Consider the following 25,397-nt stretch of genomic DNA (forward strand, 5'->3'; position numbering starts at 1 on the left):
GTTGTTATTTTCAGTCGAAGTCTGGCTGTCCATAAACCAAAAAATATAGCAAATCTTTTAGTATTTCTGAGATCTTTAGAATAATCAGTAAACACAGTGTTCAGCAGTATTCTCTGTTCACCAGCCATCAGACATTGTTATTTAAGGTCTTGTCTGACCAATTTGATTGGATGCTATGATGTGGTCACAAAGGAACTGAATGCCAAAAATAATTTTGATATCATATACTGGAATTTCAGGAAATGATACTGTTTTGATACTGTTGCACATGAAAGACTGCTGTACAAATTGGAGAGGTATGGCATTAAGGGTAAGTTGCTACAATGGATAAAGGGATGGTTGAATGGGAGACGACAGAGAGTGGTAATCAATGCATGCTCTTCGTGGACAAATGTTATTAGTGGAGTTCCCCAGGGTTCGGTGTTGGGCCCATTGTTGTTTTGTATGTTTATCAATGATACTGATCAAAGTATATCAGGTTTAATGTCCAAGTTTGCAGATGATACAAAGGTTGGCAGGATTGTTAACTCCAACTGGATCTAGATAAGTTGGGAAAATGGGCTGAGAAGTGGCAACTGAAGTTTAACATTGACAAATGCAAATTACTGCATATGGGTAGCAATAACCGAAGAGAAACATACCAACTGTGTGGTACTACACTCAAGAAAGTGGAAAGTGAAAAAGACGTGGGGGGTAATTGTGCAGTCAAATATGAAGTTCGCTGAGAGTGCAGACAGCTGCCAGGGCACGTCATGGAGTCTTGTCAATGATAAATAGGAATTTTGCTAGCAGGGACAGGGAGATGATTATCCCGTTATACAAGGCAATGGTCAGGCCACACTTAAGAGTACTGTGTACAGGTCTGGAGGCTTCATTTTAGGAAGGATGTAGAGTTGCTAGAAAGAGTACAAGGAAAGGGTACAAGATTGGTGAGGGGAACAAAGGCCTACGTTCTGGAAATTTCAGCGGGTGGAGAGTAGACACCTGCGAGGTGACCTGATTGAGGTGTATAAGGCCTTGAATGGGTTGAGCAAGCTGAATGCTGATGGTATTCTTCGTCTTGCTCAGACTAAGAACCCGAGGGGGCACAGTTTCGAATTGAGGAAAGATAATTGTAGAATAGATTTGCGGAAATTTGCCTTTAGCCAGCGGGTAGTTGATTGGTGAAATTAGGCTTCCATCTTTTGTTGTGGAAGCTAATAGCCTAAACAAGTAATATAAAAAAAAAATTTTTTAAAGTCAATCCTACTTAGGTCAACAAAGAAAAATTTTATTTTAGTTACTTTTTATTAAATAATTGACAGAATCATATGACAGAATCACAATATTAAGTGGCAAAATAGAAAGCGAATTTCCTTGCAATTTTCCATTTTCCTTTCTGTATATGGTGTTGTACTATTATTTTTATTCACATGTTTCATTTTCCATTTTGTTCCCTCGTTGACTCAGACTAGAACCCAGAATGAAAAAAGAATCTGAAAAAGAAATTTTTTTCCAGCGATCTACACGCTTCGCCACTGACGGTATTTATTCCTAAATTTATATCCTGCTAAATATCTTATATAAGAGAAATTTTTTTCTCCCATATAAAACTAAAATTAATTAATTTAATGAATTAATATTTGAAAAAACTGTATTAACATCAAGTGTCATCCACTAAAAGTTTAAAAAAATTTATTTGAACTTGAGTGAATGAATAAAAAGTATTTTATTAGCGATTGAAAATTTGAACAAGATATATAAATATATATAGGGAGAGTGTGAACTAATAGTAGGAATTGAATAAATTTAAGGCTGAGCTGGACATGCATTTGGAAGGAATGTAGGGGTGAAACGGGAGGGGTTTTTTTGGCTGATGCTGCATAAGCTCGCTTTCTTTCATCGTATGCCTCTACTAATGCTAAGTATACAACTTAAGTCTCCAAGTCAATGGCTACATCGTTGTCATTATCATTATTCTTCACCAATCATTTTTAATTTATTTTTAAATTATATTTTAAAGCAATCTCTTAGACCACCATGAAAATATTTACTCTTCATAACATAATTTTATATAATTGGGAAAATCATACCACAAATGTTGGTATGTTACAATCTGATCACATTTGCAGTGCAAGAATACGTAGATGATTACAGTCTAACCATGGGGAAAAACAAAATAAAAATTATGTTGTTTAGACCATCACATCGGATTCCAGAATGTCTGCCAGAAATGCCCTAGTGGGTAGTAGAGTTGGTAGGTAGGATCGCCGTCCTCCGCACAACGGGTGGAAAAGACCTGAGTTCGAGTCCCCTTCTCCTTTCAACTCGGGTTTTTCGTCCAGCAAACAGAAAATCGACCTCAGAATACATGAAATTTACAGACAATATACACGTAGCAACATGGCCTTAGTCACTGATACTCCTAAAATCCTACTAAAACAACAACTTGCCAGAGATAAAACTGCGTAATTATGACTACTCAGTTTTATCATGACTATGTAGAGGTAATGTTAACATTAACAGCTAATATCACCTGTGATATTATAAATCTGGTTGACAAACAGAAAAATATCTAGGATTTGGGGTGGATTATTTTTCTGTTGGACAACACACATTGGAAACTTCCTATGTAATTCTATGACATTAAAAACAGTTTTACTTTGCATACCTCAGTGTCTATTTATGGGTAAGCAAACTCTGTGACAGTCTATCCAATTAGTGTGTGGTCAAGAGTTAACACTTAAGATTTAAATATTATCAATAAAATCCTATTTAGAAATCTGAAACAAGTAGCAGGATATAAAATTTGGAACGATTAAAAAAGTGGGTTTTTTTTCTTTATCAGGGTACAGAATTCTGTTATGTAATCACCAAAAGCTGAAAAAAGTAACATAATCATAATAATATACCTAAAAATTGATAGGAAACTTGGTCATATTTTAATAAAAAATTTAAAAATTAAGAAGAAGGAAACGTGATTCCATACTTGCCATTAAAAGTTGGGTTGTACATCAGAAATAAACTTCGTATTTCCCAAGTTAACCATAAATTTTCATATCTTGAACATAAAAAAACTCTAATCTAATATGGTCAAATAAACTCAACTCAAACTTCATCAGGTGATTTTTAACTCTTTTGACAAAAATTGAATGCGTAATATTGAATTATGATATTATACAAGTAATTATAGTTCGATAATTACGATATTGTGCTGTACCTCCCCTATTTTTATTCTGTTGCTTCTTTGATCGTGCATGGGCTATTCATGCGAGTAAAAGCTAACCCAATGATTTAATTCTGTTCCATGCACTAAATAATAGCTTATGGATATGTAATTTAACTGCTTGAAAAATTCTGTCATTGCGTATTTTTCTTCTTATAAGACTTTTTCCAATCTTTGACGGGTACTTGTACCAAGCACATGCCGTTTCGTCCGGTTACTATTATTATTATTACCGTAAATGGAGAAACTCTCTGACCAGCCTACAGGTGTTCAGGATCGCATCTTTCTGGAGTGCCATGCAAGTGTTCGCTGGGAGGTCTGTTGCTGCTAGGTTTTTATTGTGACTCTTTGGCACCGTGCCAGTGGTTGACACGGTGATCGGGATGGCCATTACTTGTTCCATATGCAAAATTTGTTTGACTTACTTCCAATCTTCGATCTGTGTATTCCCTGATCTTTTCCTTGTAGGTTTACTGAGAGGGTTGCCGGAAAGGTGTCTTTATGTCGATCAAGCAGGTAGCCATTTCTTTCTTGTCGATGAAAGTTAAGTCTGATCTGTTGTGCGGGAAAGCCTTGTCCGTTATTATGGCGCGGTCCCAGTATAGTACGTGAGTAGGAATCTCTAGTACAGCCTTGGGTTCATTCTTTTAATACGGTACACTTTCTTTGACCGACTGATATTTTTGCCCTAGCTTCTGTTACTGTTATATTATTCTGGCCGCCTGATCGTGTCTATGAGTGTAGTCGTCTTGGGTTGATCACCTTGCATCTCGCGGTGGTGTGTTCGATTGTTTGTAAGGACAGGTGGTATGGTCGACATCTGTCACTGTGGGATTCTGGACGATGTATTTCCGGTAGTTCCTGTTGTTGATTACCTGGTCTTGAAAGCGAGCATGAATTTTTCTGTGTTCAGGAAGACCCTGCCACTCGTGAGCCATGCGTTCGAAACCATTTTGTCCATATCGTCTTGATGAACACCGAAGAATTCACGCTCCGTGAAGCCCCTTTATCCTTTCCTGGCTGTGGTTAGTCTCTCGATGAGCGACTTCGGGTCGCTGATATGGATTTCCCTGATGCATTCGCCCTCGTGGGTAGCACAGTTGCTAGAATCGCTGTCCTTCCCACACCGGTGGAAAAGACCTGAGTTCGAGTCCCGTCGATGACGTGAGGAATTTTATTGGCCTTTTTCACAAAGTGGCTGAGTTTGTCGGTCTCAGGCGAGGTTAGCATGGTTTTTTCCTCTCCCGAAAACTGGTATCTTTTGTTTAGCAAACAGAAAATCTACCTCAGAACATACGCAATTTACAGACAGTAACACGGAGCAGTATATCCTTAGTCGCTGACGCTCCTAAAAACCCCTTTAAACTCTACCCCTGATGCAATCAGGTAAATCCATATCTGCTGAAGCGATTTCTCTGATGCAATCCATGGATCTGGCAGCTGTCTGGGCCAAATTGCATTCTGATATCAGTGCTAAATTTCTTTGACCGACTGGTATTTTTGCCCTAGCTTCTGTTACTGTTATATTATTCTGGCCGCCTGATCGTGTCTATGAGTGTAGTCGTCTGGGGTTGATCACCTTGCATCTCGCGTTGGAGTTGATTCTCGGTTGCCGCATAGAGTGTGTTGTCACGCATCAGCCAGCTATTTGGGGTAAGGAGTCGAAGGTCTTGCAGTAGTCGATGTCGACTGTATACAGGTTACAGTGCTTCTTGTAGTCTTCCTCCCTAACTGCTGCGTAAATTGCTCCTTGTTCATCTGCTTACATCCCTTCTGCTGCTCGTCCATGATGTTCTGGCTTCCCAAGTGGTCTGATATCTTAGTTATGCAGCTGGTCAGGATGTTGTCATTATTGGTAGATAGGTGAACGATATCTACTTCGCCGGGTTTGTGGTGTCTTGGTCTTCAGATAAGTGATTTCTTGAGTTAGATACTCTAGAATTGTGTCCGGGTGCTTTATCATCTTCGTGACCTGCTCCTTTCATGCGTGTGTGCGGCTCAACTTCTTGTACCAGTAGTTGTGGATGTTACCTTGGGATTCGCCAGTTGTGGGACTTCCTGATCGACTGTTATACTTCTTCCTCCCGAACCTCCCATTCTGTTACCTCTTGTATGTCCCTGATTTTCTTTCGTTCTAGGTCTATCCAGGGGGTAGGACCGTTATGGCTGACTTTGCTGCTTCAAGATCTGCTCCTGAACTGCTCAAGCGCCTTCTGGTCAAGAAGATCCATTGCCCACCTCCTCTTATCTCTGGTTTTCCTCAAATATTCGGTTATCGATGAAGTCACTTACTGAGTGCAAGGAGGTTTGCTTGATGATGTCCAGGTATTCTTCCATCTTCTGATTATAGGTCTCCTTTGTGCCGTGGTTGTTGTCGTTCTTGATGATGGTTTACACTTTCTGATCAGCTTTTAGCTTTTTTTTGTCCCGTTGTTACTGGGTCAATTTACCTATCTTCACTTTTAGCTCTTCTGTAGCCTTTTTCCCCGAGGCTTGTGGTTTCTTGCCTTTGCGTTTTGTTTTTCTGTTGGTCTCTGGATTCCCTTCCTTTAATCAGGAGGCTGTTACAGCAGCACAATAAATAGCTGTGCATTTATTGTGTCACTTTCGTTGTTGAGGTAAATCTGGTATTATTTGCTGAATGAGGCGGTCTGTGACTGGCCACAAGACTCTGGGGTCTCTGTGGTGGTTCATTCCCTCGAATTCTTCTAGGACCTTCTTCCACTCTTCTTCTGTTGTAGTTTCCCCGACGTCGTCTGTTTCTACTTGGCTGCTTCAGGTTGACTTCTTGTAATTGCTTTTCCTGCTCTAGTTCGGTTGTGTCTGTATTTTCTGTTCTTTGTAGTTGGTCGCTCATATATCTTGCTTGATTTTTTCCTGTTGCAGAAGCAGTCCGGTATTTTCATAGCTATAGTCCTTCTCTGGTTTGCTATTCGCTGTTCGGTAACCTGAACTTTCGGAACTGTTAATATCACTTGGTGTTTAGTTTCATGCTTTAGTTGTCATATCGGCCTCTAGCTTGGGTACTTCGTAATATGCTCGCATGATGAACGTATTCATTTCGTTGCTTCACGTGTTGGCTTTTCTTCCTTCTTCTGTGGTCGCAGGGAGCAGTTCTAGTTGGTTGGGCTGGATGGCCTTGCCCTGTCTTTATGGTAGCCATACAGGGACAGCTCCCCTTGCTCAACTGCATTGCTTGGGAGACTAATACTGACCACACAGTATCGAGTGTGGCGCAGGAAAAGTCATTCGTTATTTTTCTGTTACACTGAAAGTGATTAGCAGCTTTTTAAGGAATTCCGGTTTTGTTTAATTTCCGCTAATACGCAAAGTCTGGTTATTTTAAGGAGTTATGTGCATAATCGATGCGTGCAGGGTACTTTCTCATAGGATATGAAAATAGTATTAAGTAAGGATGTGCTTTTAATGTAAAGTCAGTAGGCCGCATTGTATTTCCAATTTATTTTAAATGTCTAGTGTCACGTTGTCCGAAGTGTTAAAAGAACTTCCACATGAAAAAGTAGAGAAGTTTGCGAAATAATGATAACTCCGCAAAATTTAGTATCACATGTTTTTATATAAAATTTTCTTGCGTGAACTTGTAAAACACTACTTCTGAAATATGCAAATTATATTATGGCTATCTGAAAATGAGTAGCTAGCAGAAAAGATCGTAAACTTTATTGGGGAGAGTGCTTTGTCTTCGATATCCAGGGCACACACCGAGCTCTGATATTTTCACCTGTAGAAAATCCTCCACTAGTTGGCGTCAGTTAAAGAAAGCGTTATTATCCATTTGGAGGAACTGGAGGTCTCTCAAACCCTTAAAATATCTGACCAATAGTTCTATATATCGCAGCACACAAAACTCCTTTCTGGAGAATATGTAGGTCCTCCTGTATATTGAACATTATGCCTGCACGTACTATCAAACCACCACTCAGATCTGGCTCCCCTTGATTTTTTCGTGATCTCGAAACAATGGCAGGCATTGATTTCAGAAAGATCAGTGAGAAGTCTTCGCGCATGTTGAAGGGCAAGGTCAAAATCAGTGACGTCAGCTATTCCGGAGAGGATGGTTTAGTGGTCTGCATCTTCAAACTAGGACTATTTATATCTTAGGGTCTTATTTAATATTTGAAAGTTAGGAAAAAGAGTTTTCGAATCCGAGGGGGGGTCTATTCCAAATGAAAATACATTACTCCTACCCGCTTTCGACCCTCCTGTCTCCGGAACTACTTTCGACAATACTTCGGCTAATCAGGAAAAATAAAAACCTGAGCATTTTCCAAATTTTACCTTGTTTTCCAGTGATATATTGCTTTATAGCAGTCCTATTTCTTTAAAAAGCAAGGAGAAATCACGGGCAAACGAGAACTGGCCTAATCTCTTTTGGTGCCTTGCAAATGCCACTACTAAGCTAACCGAATATTTAATGATAATCTTAGACAGCGTTGGAGAAAACTTTTGAATATAATTTGGAAATGTAGCCATCGATCGTTACACACCAATTCTGTTAAACGTCTTCATCGTCAGAGTTTCGCAGTTCCTCATCACTCCCTTGGAAACAGACACTCAGTCGAGTGCCATTGAGCTGCTGTATATGACAAGGAAATCGTTCCACTCACTGCTTTTTCCAAGTCATTGAAGCGAAGCTGGCTGTCATCTGAATTGTGACAGAAGCGATTAAAATAGACATCTCAGATCTTATCTCTATCGGTACACAAAATAAACTGAAATTATGCATAATATTTCTTTATTGGATCGGTTGCGCCATCTTTTGTACATAAAGAGAAACGCTCAGAGTACAGTATTTTCCTTTTTTCCCGGTATCCATTAATGACAAGTATTTGATTACCTTAACAAGGATGTGAATGTGATAGCAATCTTGGAAATTTCCAATCATGGTAGCTGTAATTATAATCCTCCTGGCAGTAGCCAGGAGGATTATATGTATTAGCTGTTGGTAATTACTTATACAGTACATACATACGATATGAGAAAGAGTAGATATCATAAACTAGTTATCAGGGACCAGGATATTTTGGTGAGATTACTTGAAAGTTAACCAGAGCTATATGTAACATTTACGTTATCTTGTAGCCGTTAAAAATAAACTCGTCCTCTTATTTTGTAAGCTCTTGAGTTCACTTGATATTCGCATGCGTAGTGCTGACGTGAAAGTAGTTGAAGCCTCGTTATCGTTAGAATGTATCCGTAGCCGGTCAGGAGCGGGGTGCAGTAGCACACCCTCTTTGAATAGACCGGGGTTCAAGACCCTACCTACTAAATACGGTCGATCTGCCAACCCGCTCTGGACAAGCGTGGCAGCTTATGATCCATTTCCCCCAACATAAATTGTTGAGGAGGCTTCCATCCTGCAGTGGGTTGATAATGGCTGCAGTTTACTTTTTTCTTTTTCTTTTATCATTAGAGAAGTAATTTCACAAGTGTGTCGAAATTAATTCTGCTCCGTGTGCACTTCGGTAGAAGAAGAAGAGTGCACTCTATTGCCAGAAGTATCCGGACACCCCTGGGATTTAGGAAAATGAGCCTTACCTGCCATCCACGTGTTATGAATATCTATAAATGCAATTGCATTCATGTTAAAGTAAGAAGATCACAAAATACAGTACTACAGATGAACTGAGGCTTTGAGTTTAGCGGCTTCCTGTGGGAGTTAATAGGATACCGTGTTAGCACTCAGTCTGCTTGTGCCATTGTATCAAAACTGCACCACCCCAAAATCAACAATGGCTGACATTCACCAAATATAACCATCATGGTTCTGCTACACTACTGCAGCGAAAGAATCGATGAGTACACCATAGAAATTGATGAAAAGATATCAGAAGGCGCAGAGTTTTGACTCCATCAGTCCTCATTCAATTCCTGTGGTTTCCTAAACAGAAGTTTAGGGAGACCACAGAAAATGCCATTGCTTGCACTGTAAAACATAACATGACTTAGTATGCATACTGCGCACCCTGTTAAAGCTTTATTTGAATAAAATTGCATAGCGAAAGCTTCTGTTGCCCGCCCATTGCTCCACCCTTAACTCTATTGAGCACTTTTAACATGAACTGGAAAGTCATCTTTGAGCCAGGCCAACACACTAACTGAGTCAACCGCCGTATTAGCATTAGTAGAGGGCACATGATACAAGAAAGTAAGCTTATACAGCATCAGCCAAAAAAAAAACCCTTCCCATTTCACTGATCCACTCATTCCAAATGTTTGTCTTGTTCTGTCTTGAATTTAATTAAGCTATCAACTTCCATAACAACAGATGGAAGTTTTTTTCCAAAAATCAACCACTCTCTGGCTAAAGGAAAATTTCCGCACATCTATTCTACAACTGTCTTTCCTCAAAGTGCATTTATTCCCCCTCAGGTTTGTGATCAAGAGGAAGAATTCCATCAGCATTGAGCAAGAGGAACAATTCCATCAGCATTCAGCCTGCTCAATCCATTCAGGGCCTTATACACCTTTCAGGTGCCTAGGCTCCAGACGCTGAAATTTGCAGAACTTAAGCCTTTATTCGTAAGACCACCACTTTGTTCCCCTCACCAGTCTTAATGGCCTTCTCTGTACTCGTTCTAGCAACTCTACATCCTTCCTAAAATAAGGATTCTCCACTACCCTGAGTGTAACACCACTCAGTTGGTATCGTTCTCTGGGGTTACTGCTACCCATATATGCAGTACTTTGCATTTTTAACATTGGCACTTAACCGTGTCAATGTTAAACTTCAGTTGCCACTTCTCAGCCCATCTGCCCAACTTTTCCAGATCCTGTTGCAGCAGCATACTGTCATTAACAACCTTGCCAACCTTTGTATCATCTGCAAACGTTGACATTAAATTTGATATACCTTCATCAATATCATTGATAAATATACAAAACTGCAATGGGCCCAACACCGAACCCTGAGGGACACCACTAATAATATTAGTCCACGAAGAGCACTGTCCATTGATTACCACTCTGTTTTTTTTTCCACTCAACCAACCTTTTATCCATTGTAGCAACTTGCCCTTAATGCCATACTGCTTCAATTTGTACAGTAGTCTTCCATGTGCAACAGTATCAAAAGCTTTCCTGAAATCCAAGTATATGATATTAAAATATTTTTTGCATCCGGTTCCTTTGTGACCACGTCATAGTATCCAATCAAATTGGTCAGACAAGACTTCTCCTTAACAAACCCATGTTGTGTCTGAATTATTACTGCAGTGGTGTCTAGATGATCCTGCAATGCTTCTTTAACCAGTGACTCCATTATTTTCCCTGGAACAGAAGTCAAACTAACAGGTCTGTAATTACTGGTGTCACCCTTTGATCTCCCCTTTATGAACTGAAGATACATTTGCACATCTGCAATCGGTGGAGACTTCCCCTGAGTCCAAGGATATGGCTAAGGGTTTGCTTACTTCCTTTGTCGCCTTCTTTAATATAACTGGATAGATCCCATCCACCCCAGGTGCCTTTCTTATATTTAACTTAACAATTTTCCTCCACTTTGCTCTCAGTTATTACAAAATCATTTAACTCCCTGTTAGAATTAAATAAATACCTGGCCTTCTCCTCCTTGAATAGCTCCTCATGTGTGAATGTAGAAGCAAAATTCTCATTTAGTTTGGCAGTTATCTGATAATAATCATCTACAGTTTAATCATTGATATCAAGTCGAGGTTCTGATTCTTCACCTTCATTTTAGAGTTTATATAAGTAAAGAAATCTTTGCTGTTTTTCTTTGCATCCTTTTCCAAAGATTTCTCATACTCTTCCTTCGCTTGCCTAACCACCTATTTGACTTTATTACAGGCCAGCTTATATCTACCATAGGCGTCTGTGTCGCCTAATAATTTATATGAATCCCATGCATTTTTCTTCTCTGCCACGAGTCTCATTAGTTCATCTGACATCGATTTGGGCCTAAACTTAGAACAGTATTTCCTAGTTAAACAAAAAGCCTAGTAGCTTCCAAGATTACTTCCTTGAATGCTTCCCATTTAGAATTTGCTGTTGGTAATATCATCAGTTGGTCCCATTGTATAGAATTTAAAATATCTCTGAGACCACTGTACTCACCTTTATGGAAGCAAGAACCCTTTCCTTTACCCCTGATGGTAATTAAATCTTTAAGTAAATCCCACATTAGTACACTGTGATCACTGCCACCTAGTGGTTCCTTTATCTGCAAATTCTTAATACACGAATGATCACTGCTGATAACCAGATCAAGAGTATTACTTTCCCTGGTTGCCTCTCGAACATGCTGCTGCAGAAAACAATCATCCAATAAATCCACAAAAGTCTGACTAAGGCGCATTTAGGGCTAGAGCCTCAAGCTGCGAACAAATTTAGACTATGTATATAAAGTGCTTAGCATCATAATACACAGCCATTTCTGAATAAACAGAAAATTTTTTAAAGTCTGACTAGTGTGTGAGTGCCCAACCCACAAGTTCCAGTCAATATCTGGGAATTAAAATCCCCCATTATAAGATATTCCGATTTACTAGCCCACTCTATTTCTCTGTACAATTGGTCATTGTACTCATTCGAGTCATTAGGCCTATAACACACTCCTGCTCTTATTTTTGCTTTCGCAGTGCTTATGTTACACCAAACTGACTCCACATTGCACTGTCCATCTGTGTCAACTGGATGCACGTCCTTAGATTTTGTGTTTCTTAACTAACAGCATAACCCCTCCGCACTTCCTACCCTGTCTATCCTCTCTGTACACATTGTACTCCCCAAATTCCAATTCTGCTTTCCTTATATCTGTGTGACAATATGTCTCTGATATACCAACAATATCAGTCTTACATGTCTTGACCGGCACTTCAAATTCATCAGATTTATTTACTATACTTATAGCATTGGTGAACATGCACCTGTTCTTACTCTTAGTTACCCTAACACAGCCCATGTAATTACTTGTTTCACGACTCCCAGCAGTTCCTGAAATCCCCAGCAACTTGGTTTCCGGGCTGCAGCTCATTCCAATAGAAGCAGTGCAAGAATCAGTTCCACCTCTGCCTGCGGCTACTGTTAATCTATTAGTCTGTGCACCCCCCCCCCCAAGCCTGCCTGACAACCTAAAGGTCGCGGGTTCGAATCCCGCCTCGGGCTTCGATCAAAGTACTGCAAAAACCTTGGGAGGTGCATTATGGCCACAGAAGCCGATGCGCCAACAACTACCAAAAAAAAAAAAAAAAAAAAGCACCCCCACAAGCTATCAGTTTTCCGACCCACCTAACATTGCCTCGATAGCATCAACAAATATTCTTGCACCCTTTCTATTTAAGTGTATCCCATCCCTGTAGAAGCAGTCTCTCCTGTCAACAATATAGTGAAAGAGGAATAAACCAAAATACCATTCTCTTAACTCAAAATTAGTTCGGGGTGTGGCCTGACCTGAGGTACAGTTATAATTGAGACCTAAAGTTAGCGGAGACGTCATTAAATATGGTCAATAAATGGTTCTTTAAAAGGTTTCCTGTTCATTTACTTTCGCAGTATAGTGCACAACAGGTTGATTTGAACAGAAGAGAAACATTAAGAGAAATTACATTACGTTCTGTTGCATAGCATCGATAAAATCGAATTTTAAAAGGTTTTCCCAAAATGAAATTTTGGGAAAAGCCTTAAATTGCAAAGTATTTAATCTGATAAACGCAGTTTGAACGATTTCTATTTTTTTTTATTAGGTTAACTTGTCATTTCAGTTTGTAAATGCAATAAAATGTACGTTTGGTTGTCATGATTGCCATTTGAATCATTTCTCATATTTCCATTAATTACGCATTTTAACCTTTGGGAAGATATTTATGGCAATTAGATATATCAGGTGGAGTATTTCATTGGATTTCAATCACAGAAATAAATATCCCATCTAACAAATGCATTTCGAACATTTCTGCAACATTTCTACAAGTCTCGATTACAAGTATTATTATTATTGCAATAAAGATTTCTAAGTATACGAACACACAGCAAAAACGCCATTCATTGTAATCAGCCCTTCGGTTTATGTCGTGGAAGTGATTAAGTAACGTCCCAATTTTTTTCTTGAACTCCGATATGTTGCGTTTCTAGTTACTGCTGTTGCTTCATGCAGTTCATACGGTTGTCGGTGTTGTTGCTCCGTGAAAGAAAGTACGATATCTGTACACCTGCCAATCTGACTGTTTTCTAGTAGAGCTTTAACCTTTTTCAAATTCATGATTTCAGTATTTTCTTTATTTGTTTTTAATGAAGAATTTCGGAAACATTGACAGTTTCATGTTTATTGATGACTTTCTGGAAGAAATAGTTGAGAGTCAAAGTAAAGTATTTTATATTGCTTGATTTTCATGCTTTCTTTCGGTCCACTTCCATCTTTTTATGTGCACATTTTTCGCTCTGCATCAATAAACAATGTTGACACAGATGCATTCTGGTTTCTTCTTGTTGTCAGTTTAACTGAGTCCCGAAGTGATCACAATATACAGCATCCACTGTATATTGAATGGACTACAGGTTACATTAACTGATTTTACAATAAAATAAAATAAATGATCTTTGTTCCCATCACGACTGTATAAGAAAAATAACATATCCCGTAATGATAGGAAGGCACAACATAATGAATTTGTGTACGGTGACCACTTAAAAGTCCTATGGAGCACTGTGTCAGATGTAGATAATTCAGCTCCAGATTATGACAGTTGTCGATCCACAGATGGAGGTATTGAAACCAGATGGAAAGTGGCAAGTTTTGAATGGACCAGTCCACACAGTTATGATGAGTCAGCTGGGAAGCCTGCCATGAGAAGCACATGGCGCCTGTAAGCTACGTTCGTGGCAAAAAGATGGATATCAGCATCGAGTTCTTGGATTCTGTCAAACACCTGATTTCATAACAAACGGTCTGACATGACAAACCTGTTGGAATGAACAATTAAAGTTGGTGTGGATCCTAGACGTGCAGGGTGGGACTCGCGATCAAGTATGTTGGACTCCGACATAATACCGGTGACCATTGTAATACAAGTCTTCTTACAATGTTGACACAGATGCATTCTGGTTTCTTCTTGTTGTCAGTTTAACTGAGTCCCGAAATGATCACAATATACAGCATCCACTGTATATTGAATAAGCCAGATTTGATAGCCTCTTTGGCCCCACTTCTTATACCGTTACTGTTGTCCATTGTTGTGAGGAAATATGAAATTTTTGGGTGGCCCATTTTAGCAACCAGTTTTCCTCGGCATAATCAGGCTTCTTAGTAGTGTGGGAAATCCCATGCTCCGATTTCAGCGCCGAACAGGAATCCAGCATAGATAGTTATGTAGTGGTTATGCATTTACGAGGTCTCAGGCTCACGGATGTGAAAGAATTGACATAGCTAGCGCATCCGATGGAATTTAGTAGTGTTTTATTCGATGTGACTGAAATCGTAACTTTGGGTCGAAGGCTATGCCTAAGTTTTTATGCACAAGCACATTTAGAATTTAGGATCCTGCAGTATTAACAACGACGGGTGTTAGATTATTTTTCAGTTTGAAAATAATGTGGGCCGATTCAGATGCGTTAATTGAGAGCCGAAAAAAGAAATTAAAAAAAAAAACAAAATATATATATATCTCAAAAATACACGGCATAACTTCAGGAATGAGTTCCTCATATGTAGACAATAAAAATATTTTATATCAACATAGTTCCGGAAATGCTTAGTTTCCGAGTTTTGAAGGTCTGTCTATGACACTTAACTGTTCACATCACCTTATAGTAATTGTTCGAAATGTCCACCTTCTGCCTGAATACAGGCCTCACATCAATGGACTTGCGAAGACAATGCCAAATTCCTGGCATATTTCGTATTGTCTCACAACCTGCCACAATTCGATTGAGGAGAGTTTCCACATCAGCTACCGGAGTCGAATACACCAATGGTCCCACAAGAAGAAATCTAGTGGGTTTAAATCATGGAGCGTGGAGGCCAGGCAGTTGGTCCACCCCTCTACTTCAGGAGTCGTAGATCTTGGTTGTCCTCTGTCGGCAGCATGAGGTGTAAAGGTCCCATGTTCACAAAGGCGGCGATGGATACCTTCAAACGTCTTCCTGTCTGGACATCTTCGTTCTGGGAACCTTTCGTAGTACAAACGACGAGCATGCAGAGCATTGCCGTCCGCCAAACCGTACATAAAGTGCATATCCGCTTGCTCATGATTTGAGTGCATGGTCGGAATGGAAAACCACCAGATTCTGTCAGTACCTTGTGATGAAGGAAATCACCTGCGGGAGATAAGACATTCCGGTTAATAACTCGGGAACCAAGCATTTCCGGAAATATGTTGATATAAAATATTTTTATAGTCTACATATGAGGAATTCATTCCTGAAGTTTTGCCGTGTATTTTTGAGACACCCTGTATATATATACACTGTGCTGGCACTTTATTAGGTACACCTAACTAGTAGAGTGTTGAGCCTCCTTTAGCATTCAAAACAGCCTGAATTCGTCTAGGCATGGATTGAACAAGATGCTGAAAACGTTGTGCAGGATTTTGATTTGATTTTGGTTTTATTTGCGCAAAAACAACTAAGGTTATACTGCGCCAGGAAACGATTAAAATATCATCAAAGATAAATTCTGGTAACCTTTAAAAAGGTTACCTCGTCAAATTGTTATTTATATATGTGTGTATATATTAATAGCTTGTAAAAACTTAAAAACTGCTGACACGTGGTCGTTGTCTGATAAAATCTGACTGAGTGTATAAGGCTCAGTCGGATGAGTAAAAGCGGTAAAATGTATATTGCGAACATGGGTAAAATGAACGCAATCTATTAAAATATGGTTTAAAGTTAAAACGGTGTCGCAAGACTTGCACATTGGAGGGTCATCCGCCCTCAGCAGAAAAGAATGTGTCAGATGACTGTGTCCTATGCGGAGTCGAGCAAAAACAACTTCCTCGCTCCGATTCCTGCGCAGACTAGACTGCCATGTTTCTATTACAGGCTTTATTTTGTATAATTTATTTGTTCTCTCTCTATGCCATAGTTCTTGCCATTGGGAATACATCTTGTTGCGTATTATTTGCCTATAGTCTGTGTAGGGGACTTACAGGCAACGATTATTAATGGGTGTTGCTGATTTGGCTGCAATGTCAGCCAAATAATTTCCCTTTATCCCAATGTGGATAGGAATCCAGCAGAAGCGGATATCAAACTTGTATTCATGAAGAGAATGTATATTCTGTTGAACCCGACAGAGAACTGGATGAGAGTTGTGTCTCAGAGATAATAAAGCCTGTAATACACTCAAAGAGTCAGAATATATTATTGAACTTTGGCATTGACAAGTTCGAATGTGATCCAAGGCTAGCTCTATAGCATACAGCTCTGCAGTGTATATGCTGGATTCAGGAATAATCTGCTGAGATATTATAGTGTCCGGAAACACAACAGCAGATCCTACGCACGATTCAGACTTCGAGCCGTCTGTGTAAACGGGCAGAAAGTCTGAGTACTCAGCTCGGTGTGCGTTGTGCAGGAATGGAGTACCATGCAGTTTGAGTGTGTCACGCAGTTCCTTGAGATTCGACGAAGGTGTAGGCCTGCAGCGAACAGACCTTTCCAGCTCATCCCAAAGATGTTCAATAGAATTGAGAGCCGCGAACTGAGCAGTCCACTGCAGCAAAGAAAAGTAATTTTCATATTCCTGGAACCATTCCATAGTGATTCGGGATTTGTGCACCGGCGCATTATCCTGCTGGAAGTAACCATCTTACTGAGGATTAACTGTCAACATGAACGGATGCACTTGGTCAGCAACAATGTTTAGGTACGATGTGGCATTCAGATATGAATCTATGGGTATCAATGGACCCAACGTGTGCCACGAAAACATTCCCCACACCATAACACTGCCCCTACTACCACCTTGCACAGTAGTCGTCAGACATGACGGGTCCATGGATTCATGTTGTTTTCGCCAAATTCTGAGCCTTCCATCATCATGATGCACTAGAAACTTCGACTCGAGAGACCAAGCAACTGTTTTCCAATCCTTGATAGTCCAGTGCTGGTGCTGCTGTGCCCATAGGAGGCATGCTCTCTTGTTCTTCATTGATAACAAAGGTACGTGAAGTGGCCGTCGACTGTTGTAGCTCATTCGCGACAAAGTGCGACTAGTGGTCCATTGCGATATTTTGTTCTGCGCACCAAAGTCGTATTCTGACGTTATGTGCGACATTGTGGCCCGTCTGTTTGCTTGCACAATTCAAGCCATCCTCTCCTGACCTCTCTCATCAACAAGCGATTTTCTTACACGATTTTCTTACACCCTTGAACCTGTGGTGCCTAAAAAGTTCGGAACTGTAGTTTAAGAGATGCTTTTTCCCGCACGGCTTGCACCTACTACCATGGTACGTTCGATGTCCGTTAGATCACTCCTTTTCCCCATACTTGCTACGGTTTGTATGCTTAACTGATACTAGAAAGGTTGTTCTGTTGTATTTATGTCCACAACTGTGGTCCTGTGACTTGAAACGTTGTGGGACAAATCATTTGTATGCACAGCAGGGATGTACGTAATAAAGTGGCAGCACAGTGTGTGTATACAGGGTGTTTCAGTTAAACGTTTCAGAACTTCTAAGAGGGGTAGGGTACATCCTGACAACTCGAAATCATATAGCAATGTGGGGTCGGAAATGCTTTCCTGAAGCGGTGTTGTACACAGAAGCACCATAAAGAAAAGAGACCGTAAGTGAGAAATCGTTTTAATAATACATGAAAAGAAGCAAAAGGTACATGGATTAAAGTAAGTGTTCGAAGTTTCTTCCACGGGCTACAATGCACGCCTCACATCTCCGACGCATGGACATCCGAACATTCTGGAATACTCCAGGCGAATTTCGAATTTCTTCGGCAGCTACTGCGATTCTTGCAACCAGCTCCTCAGCATTGTCAACAGGGGTGTCATAAACTAGCGATTTCATATGACCCCAGAAATAAAAATCAAGACATGATAGGTCGGGTGACCGAGCAGGCCAACGCACGGGACCACCACGTCCGATCCACTGTTGACCAAATGTGACATCCAGGTAGTTACGAACATCTCCGCTATAATGGGCAGGGGCTCCATCGTGTTGGAACCACATTGTCTGTTGCGTCGATGCAGAAATCTGTTCATCTCTCAAAAGTTGTGGCAATACTTGCTGCAGAAAGATCAAGTAGATAGGTCCGGTTAGACGACACGGTAACAGGTAAGGTCCGATGAGGTGATCTCCCATAATACCGGCCCATACATTGACCGAAAATCGAATCTGTGCTGCACGACGTCGTGTTGCATGCGGGTTCTCGACCGCCCAGATATGGTAGTTATGCGTGTTGAAAATTCCTTCCCTTGTGAAGGATGCCTCATCGGAAAACAACACTTCAGCAGGAAAAAGGGGATTTGTAGCACATTTTCCAAGGTACCACTGTGCGAAAGCAATGCGAGGTGCATAATCCTCCGGTTGCTGTGTCTGGACACGCTGCCTGGAGTATTCCAGAATGTTCGGATGTCCATGCGTCGGAGATGTGAGGCGTGCATTGTAGCCCGTGGAAGAAACTTCGAACACTTACTTTAATCCATGTACCTTTTGCTTCTTTTCATGTATTATTAAAACGATTTCTCACTTACGGTCTCTTTTCTTTATGGTGCTTCTGTGTACAACACCGTTTCAGGAAAGCATTTCCGGCCCCACATTGTTATATGATTTCGAGCTGTCAGGATGTACCCTACCCCTCTTAGAAGTTCTGAAACGTTTAACTGAAACACCCTGTGTATATATATATATGTGTATTTGTTATTTTTTTTATGGTACCCTACAATAACGGTTCTTGAGATCGTACTATTGTTAGCCTCGAGGATTATGGTTCTGTTGCGAAGAACTGGTGAACTACAACACATCCCCATGGATTTCAGAATGTTTTTTCATGAGGGTGAAGCGTATCGATGGCTTCTTGGGGATCAGGGTAGGTGATGGCCATCTCTGCATTATCCTCAGAAGCTTGAAGAATGGCAGATCTAGTGGCAGCTACGTTGGTGATTGTCAATCTGCTAGAGATTGCATAATTGGAGGTAGATGGGGAAGAATTTGCCGGTTAGGATGGGAAGCAAGACTTTCACCAAAAGCTTTTAAGAGACTTGGAGCAGAGGTTTTTCAGTATTGGCTGATGGTATTAGCTGTTTGTGATATTGGAATGTTTTTTTTTTTTTTTTTTTTTGAGTAACGATTGCAGAGAGAAAGAAAGTGGTGCTGGGAGTGAATTTCATTAAATGTTGTGGTTAAGGTATTGGCAAGATAAGACACTTTAGCATAAATGGGAAAATCATCATCCCCCATTGTAGCAATCGGGGTTAGGGCGTTAATTTCAATGATTAACTGCTGCTCCGTTAACCTCGTTGTTGCTAGAGGGCCCATCAGACGAAATATATTGTAACTAAGATTTAAAAACATCCTACATATATAAAAGTAAAATGAAAATCGGAAATTTATTTAGTTTCATTTTTTTTGCGAAACTGTGTAGCCATTTAGTAAGTGTTCATTTGGCTTTTCTTTGTTCTTTGCTTAATACACCGACAAAATTCAGGTATGATGTGCCAGTGAATTTTCATTGTAAATAACTTGTATTTGGTGGTTGCCTTTCTTGTTTCATATGAAAAAACAAGTTTCTGGGATTAGAAACCATACAGCCTTTTTACGAGGTCGACCGACTTCGCCATTGTGTGAAAAGGTTGATAAAATTTCCTCCCATCAAGACAAGATTCGAACCGAGGAATGATCTTAACCACCGTGCTATCCGCGAGAGTTGCCGAATCTCTTCTAAACTGTTTGGTTTGCTTTTGTATGCATGAATTTTTACAAAGACAAATTGCCGTAATATAGAGAGTATAGGAACTCCTCTGCAAAATTGGTGGGAAAAGAACTGAACCAACATGTTTTGGTGTTTTTTTTTTTCTTTTTCTTTTTTTTTAGGAGCATTAGCAACTAAGGCCATATTGCTCCTGGTATATACGGTGGTCATTCCCTGACCTTTCCGAATCCTCCGTATTTGGTGGTCACAGACTCGAACCCCGGTCTAATCAAGAAGCATGTGCTACGCACTGCTGCTTACTTGTGTGAACTCCTCTGACTTTATGTGGTCTTTCCAGATTATAACAGAAAATTTTACGTTCTTGTGTTTTAAGATATTCGTCTCAAGTAATAATTTTCATGGGCTTTAAAGATTTTATAATATAGCTGCACTTGTTTATTGAAGCATAATACGAAACAGTACATCCAAAATCGCAACAGGGGGCAAATAAAACAGAGGTAAAACTTCAGCTGTATATAAAAGTGATAACAACAAAATAAATAAATAAAAAACGAAGAATAGCGTTGGAATAAATAATCCAATAGTCCATGTTGTTCATCTGACAGGCCAAGCGTTGCTATAGTTACGTATGTTTTGATTCTCTCTCAGAAGGTTATTCAGTTTATTTGCCATAGATGAAAGTTATTCAGTGAAGACCGTGAAGTAAATTCGTATGCATTCTATGGTCGGTTTCCCGTTTGCTGGATGAAAAACTGTGTCCAATGTGATAGAGTGTGTGGCCGTCGTCCACAAATAATGTCAGCCTGTACATCATAATATTTAATGCCTGTATTTCTTGAATACTGAGGTGTTTAGGATGGCATTATTTTTTATATTTGCGCGATTTCTTAATTAATTAAGAAGAAACGTTAAATAAATGCGGACACGAAAAAGATTTCACGTCAGCACTGTTAAACAGAGAACTGCTATTTCGAATGAGCCTATCTGTGGATCGAGTTTGCGTTGATGTAGTCAGCAAATGTGTACCGGACTGTCAACTAAAATTACTTGGAACACTGGGCTAAAGTACTCTCCAGAGTGTGCTAAACGATACCTAGTACACTTTAGTGAACACAGCTACTGTCAATTTAGTTAATTCCGTTTGGTTGTATGCGATAGTCAGCGATTCAGCAAAGCCATGCCGTAACAGAATTAGTATTCTGATATCACGGATGAAAAAATGCAATCCAATTTATTACTCGTATAAATTATTAAATATAAATAAACATATCGATATATCTGGGGTTTTAAAGACTTTTTATTTCGTTTTGTTCAAGAACCTTTCATATGGAGAGTTTTACAAACTCGTTGACTATACGACTCACTGATTTAGATAAGGAAGCCTTTCTGGTTAACTGCTGTTTCCAAAGTTGATTTGTCATCTCTGGTGAGGGTTTACGTCAGTAGTGACATCAAAAAACAGAGTCTGGTGCTTGGATTTTTTTTTTTTTTTTTTGCATTATTAAACGTGAACGACGAATAAACTTTCAAAATATAAGAATCTATTTACATCCTGTATAAAGGTACTTCAAGCATAGACGAAAACATTTGGAAAATGTAGTATTGTGCTGTAATACATTTGCTCAATTTCTTTCTACCCACAGGGGTTCTCTCTCAATGTCTATTCACGCGCATGGTTGGCGCATTATAGCCTAGGTTGCTGTTGAGCCAGCAAACCCAAAACCAAACGAAACCAATCTATTCACGTCTGCGTAAATTGCACAAGTTATTATAGAAAATTTCAACAATTTCAAAACAGCTGTGGCATATTTGTGAATTCAAAAAAGGTTGTTGTAGATGAAGTTGTGGTTATATTTTCAATACTAGTTGTGCGCGCTTTTCCAATGGTTTGATTTCAGAAGTGGTCTTGTATTCGCCGTTTTCACCTTCCATTATGAAGAAATTCGAACTTATCTGCGGTTCAAGTTAAAAAAGCAAAATTACTGTTTATGCCACTCAATCTATGTTCATAGATGAAAGTTCTTGAAGGGAATTAAATAATCCAGTGATATGTGCATCTATGAATGAATAAACGCAGTTTTTCTAATCTCTAACATTTTACAAAGATTCGCAGCAATTTACGAGAACACTGGAGAAACGACTTTTGAATTTAAGCAAAACTATCACTTGAAAAGACAGTCCCAAAGTGAATGTCCTTTCACTGCGCAGTCGCGACAATCACAGTATGTTTTAAATGTGGGTGAGAAGCTATTATTAGGAAGCCAGATTAATTTTCTGATTATACGCGTGGTCCAAGTAAGTGCTGCCATCTTCTGCGTAACTTTAGCAACAAAATAAAAATTTTATTAAATGGAAACTTTTCATTTTGGAAAATATTTATTTCGTTAAAAAAATAATCGATTTTGTCTAAATGGATTCTGTTTCTTAGTTTCATAGCTTTTATCAATATTATTTTAATAATATAGCATAACAGTAGAAGTTAGATTTTCGATTTGAGCAGTGGAAAAGCTCAAAGAATATCATCTCTAGATATATACAGAGTAACTATATATATATATATATATATATTTATTTTTTTTAATATTTATGCTCCTAATTCATGGACATACTCTGCTATAACCTTGCACTATATTAGGTAAAAATTTCGATTTTCAAAGAGTATAAAGAAAGGATTCGGCTATAATTTTCATTTTTAACGAAAGATGGCAGCACAATATTTCCATTGTACTTTATCGCTTCTTTTAAAGAAACAGCCGTTAAAAGAAAAAATTAACAAAATTGACTGTTACTTAATTACATTATCAATTAATAGTGGTTATACGCACACAGCTTTCCTGTTCATCGTCATGTACTTTAAATTGTTTGCCTTTTTTTATTGTTTATTTATTTTAAGAAATCATTACCGAATTTGTATGTGATGAGTGCTTTAAATTGCTTTTATTCCATTTTTATATTTTTTCTTTCTTATTGATATTTATTTAAACATTCAGTATAAGTTTTCATTTTATTCAAGTATTTTTTTTTTAGAAATCTGTAATCATTTCAAGCTGTTTTTGTTCTTGTATTCCCAAAATAAAACGAGTCTTTCTTAATCAACAAATTACAGCAAAGAGTAACTGAGAAAATAGATTTAAAAAACCTGTTTCTTTTTTTTGTGTGTGCGTAGAATTTAACTTCGCTGATAAGCTACGATTTATTTTTGAAATAATGGATTACTGACTAATAATGATTCGAATATAACGGTTAAAAAATGTAAGCAGGTTTTAAATCTTCGTTGTTCAACTGAATTTATTCGCTTTTAAGTGTTCAAAACATTATCACACGACTCTGTGGGATGCGTATAAAATTTTACAATTACATAGAATCTTTTTTGCCCATAGATGGCTCGTGAATAGGTTGCCTTAAAACAATTTCCTTAAACAGGAAACCTAATCAGATATAAATTTGCAGTTTTAACTTTGTGAATCGTAAAAATGTTATTTATTTATTTGCGAAACGGTGTACTCACTTCAGGACAGCAAGATACTGGTCATTTTTTTTTTTTTTAAAGAACTCCATTCGTATTCAAATTGTATTTTAGAATTTTCTGATCCTTCCCTCCGGTATATAATTAATTTTGCTTTTCTGAGCAACCTTGAAAATTTATCGAATTTGGCAGTAGATTCGTTCTAGTTGTTTATCTACAATAAATTGTATGAAACTGGACATCAGAAAATGACTGAAAGATAATCGTTTTTGCCTTATTTGCATTGCAGCGTTTCAGATAAAAGCTAATTTCAGGGTTTCAATATAGAATTACTAAAAATGTAAACGTTGATCTAACATCAATCTACATTCAGTATTTGTTCAGTTTAAAATACTGTAATTTATTTATTCATTCAAAAGCATGCAGATATTATATTTTTCTTAATTATAATTTAAATTTTTATTTAAAAATATTCATGATGGAGCGTGTTTAATCTTTCTCCAAGATTGCATTTACAGACACTCTGAATTTCGTTTGGATCAGACTGTAAGTATGACAGTTAAATCTGTTTCAAGTTATAAACGGTTGACATAAACAATTTGACTTGGGGTCATCATGCTGCAAGGTGGCGAGTTCCCTCCTTGTCAGCTTATCTTAGACTTAAAGCTTCCTGTTTAGTACCGTGCTAGACTTCTGTCGGACTAGAAATACAATTGTTTTCGGGGGAAAGGAGTTACTCAAACGGTAGCGATCCCATAAGTTCGTGAAAACATCCTCCTGGACGAGCCTATATTGGACACTTCCTTGTTTCCTCGGTTCATGTTCACCGCATTTTGTTTTGAAACCACAAAAATACCATAAAGTTTGATAGTTCTCGAAAGTACCAAAAAAATCGCTAAATCTAAAAATGCCAACACATTTCGTAATTTTCTAAATGGATAAGAGAAAAGGTTGTTACAAGTAAGTAAGATTAGGATAAAAGCGTTGAATATTCTGAATAGATACAATTTGCTCTTGGAAGTCCTTATGCAAAAACACCTGAAACAACAGCAAGCAAAATGTAACAATCATTGTTATTAAACTACCTTTTATATATATACTTTTTTTATCTTAATATGCCTATGTGGTACTGATGGAAAACTTGGTGACAATCCATCTGAATTGAACTCTAAAGCACGATGAAATGGCAAAATAAAATTCAATCTCTCAGTGTCCTACATATAATATTTAAGGACATTGGTATTTCAATTTAATTGAATCGAGACAAATTCTTGATCAATTCCTTTTCACTCTGTATTGTTGTTTTTTATACAGAATTTCAGTTAGTCATTAAATAATTCTCAATAAAGTGCAAGTTACGTAACCTATCCACTTATCATTTATCAAAATTAAAGGGAAATCTGTAAAAAAAACAGCACAGTGCAAAAAATAACTGATTATATATTTGGCTTCATAAAAATTGTCATTTATCGGAAACTCTGAGAGCTCATTCCATTTTTCTACGGCCTCGTAAAAATTCTGGTTTTAATTATCTGTTGTTTTCTTGCTCGGTATTTTTATTCAGAAAATTAAACACTTTTAAGAATTATTTCAGTCCGCGTTGTTATTATAGTTAATTAGAGCTTAATGGCGCAAGGGCTGCAGCGGCTATATTACATCTCGGTCCACACTGAAGTTCGCATTTGTTTACTTTCACATCTTATATACTGTGGCATCAGTTATAATGTATATGAAGCCATCAGTAATATTGAAAAAGAATGAATTTTATTAAAGAAGTTAGTGAGGTATTGGTTCATTTTTGTTGTCATATAGTGCAAGGAAGCCACAGGCCTTGCTGCACTGGCCAAAAAACAGTAAAAATTA

Source organism: Mastigoproctus giganteus, chromosome 2, assembly GCF_048544385.1.
Source record: "Mastigoproctus giganteus isolate SK-2022 chromosome 2, ASM4854438v1, whole genome shotgun sequence".
NCBI lineage: Eukaryota > Metazoa > Arthropoda > Arachnida > Uropygi > Thelyphonidae > Mastigoproctus > Mastigoproctus giganteus.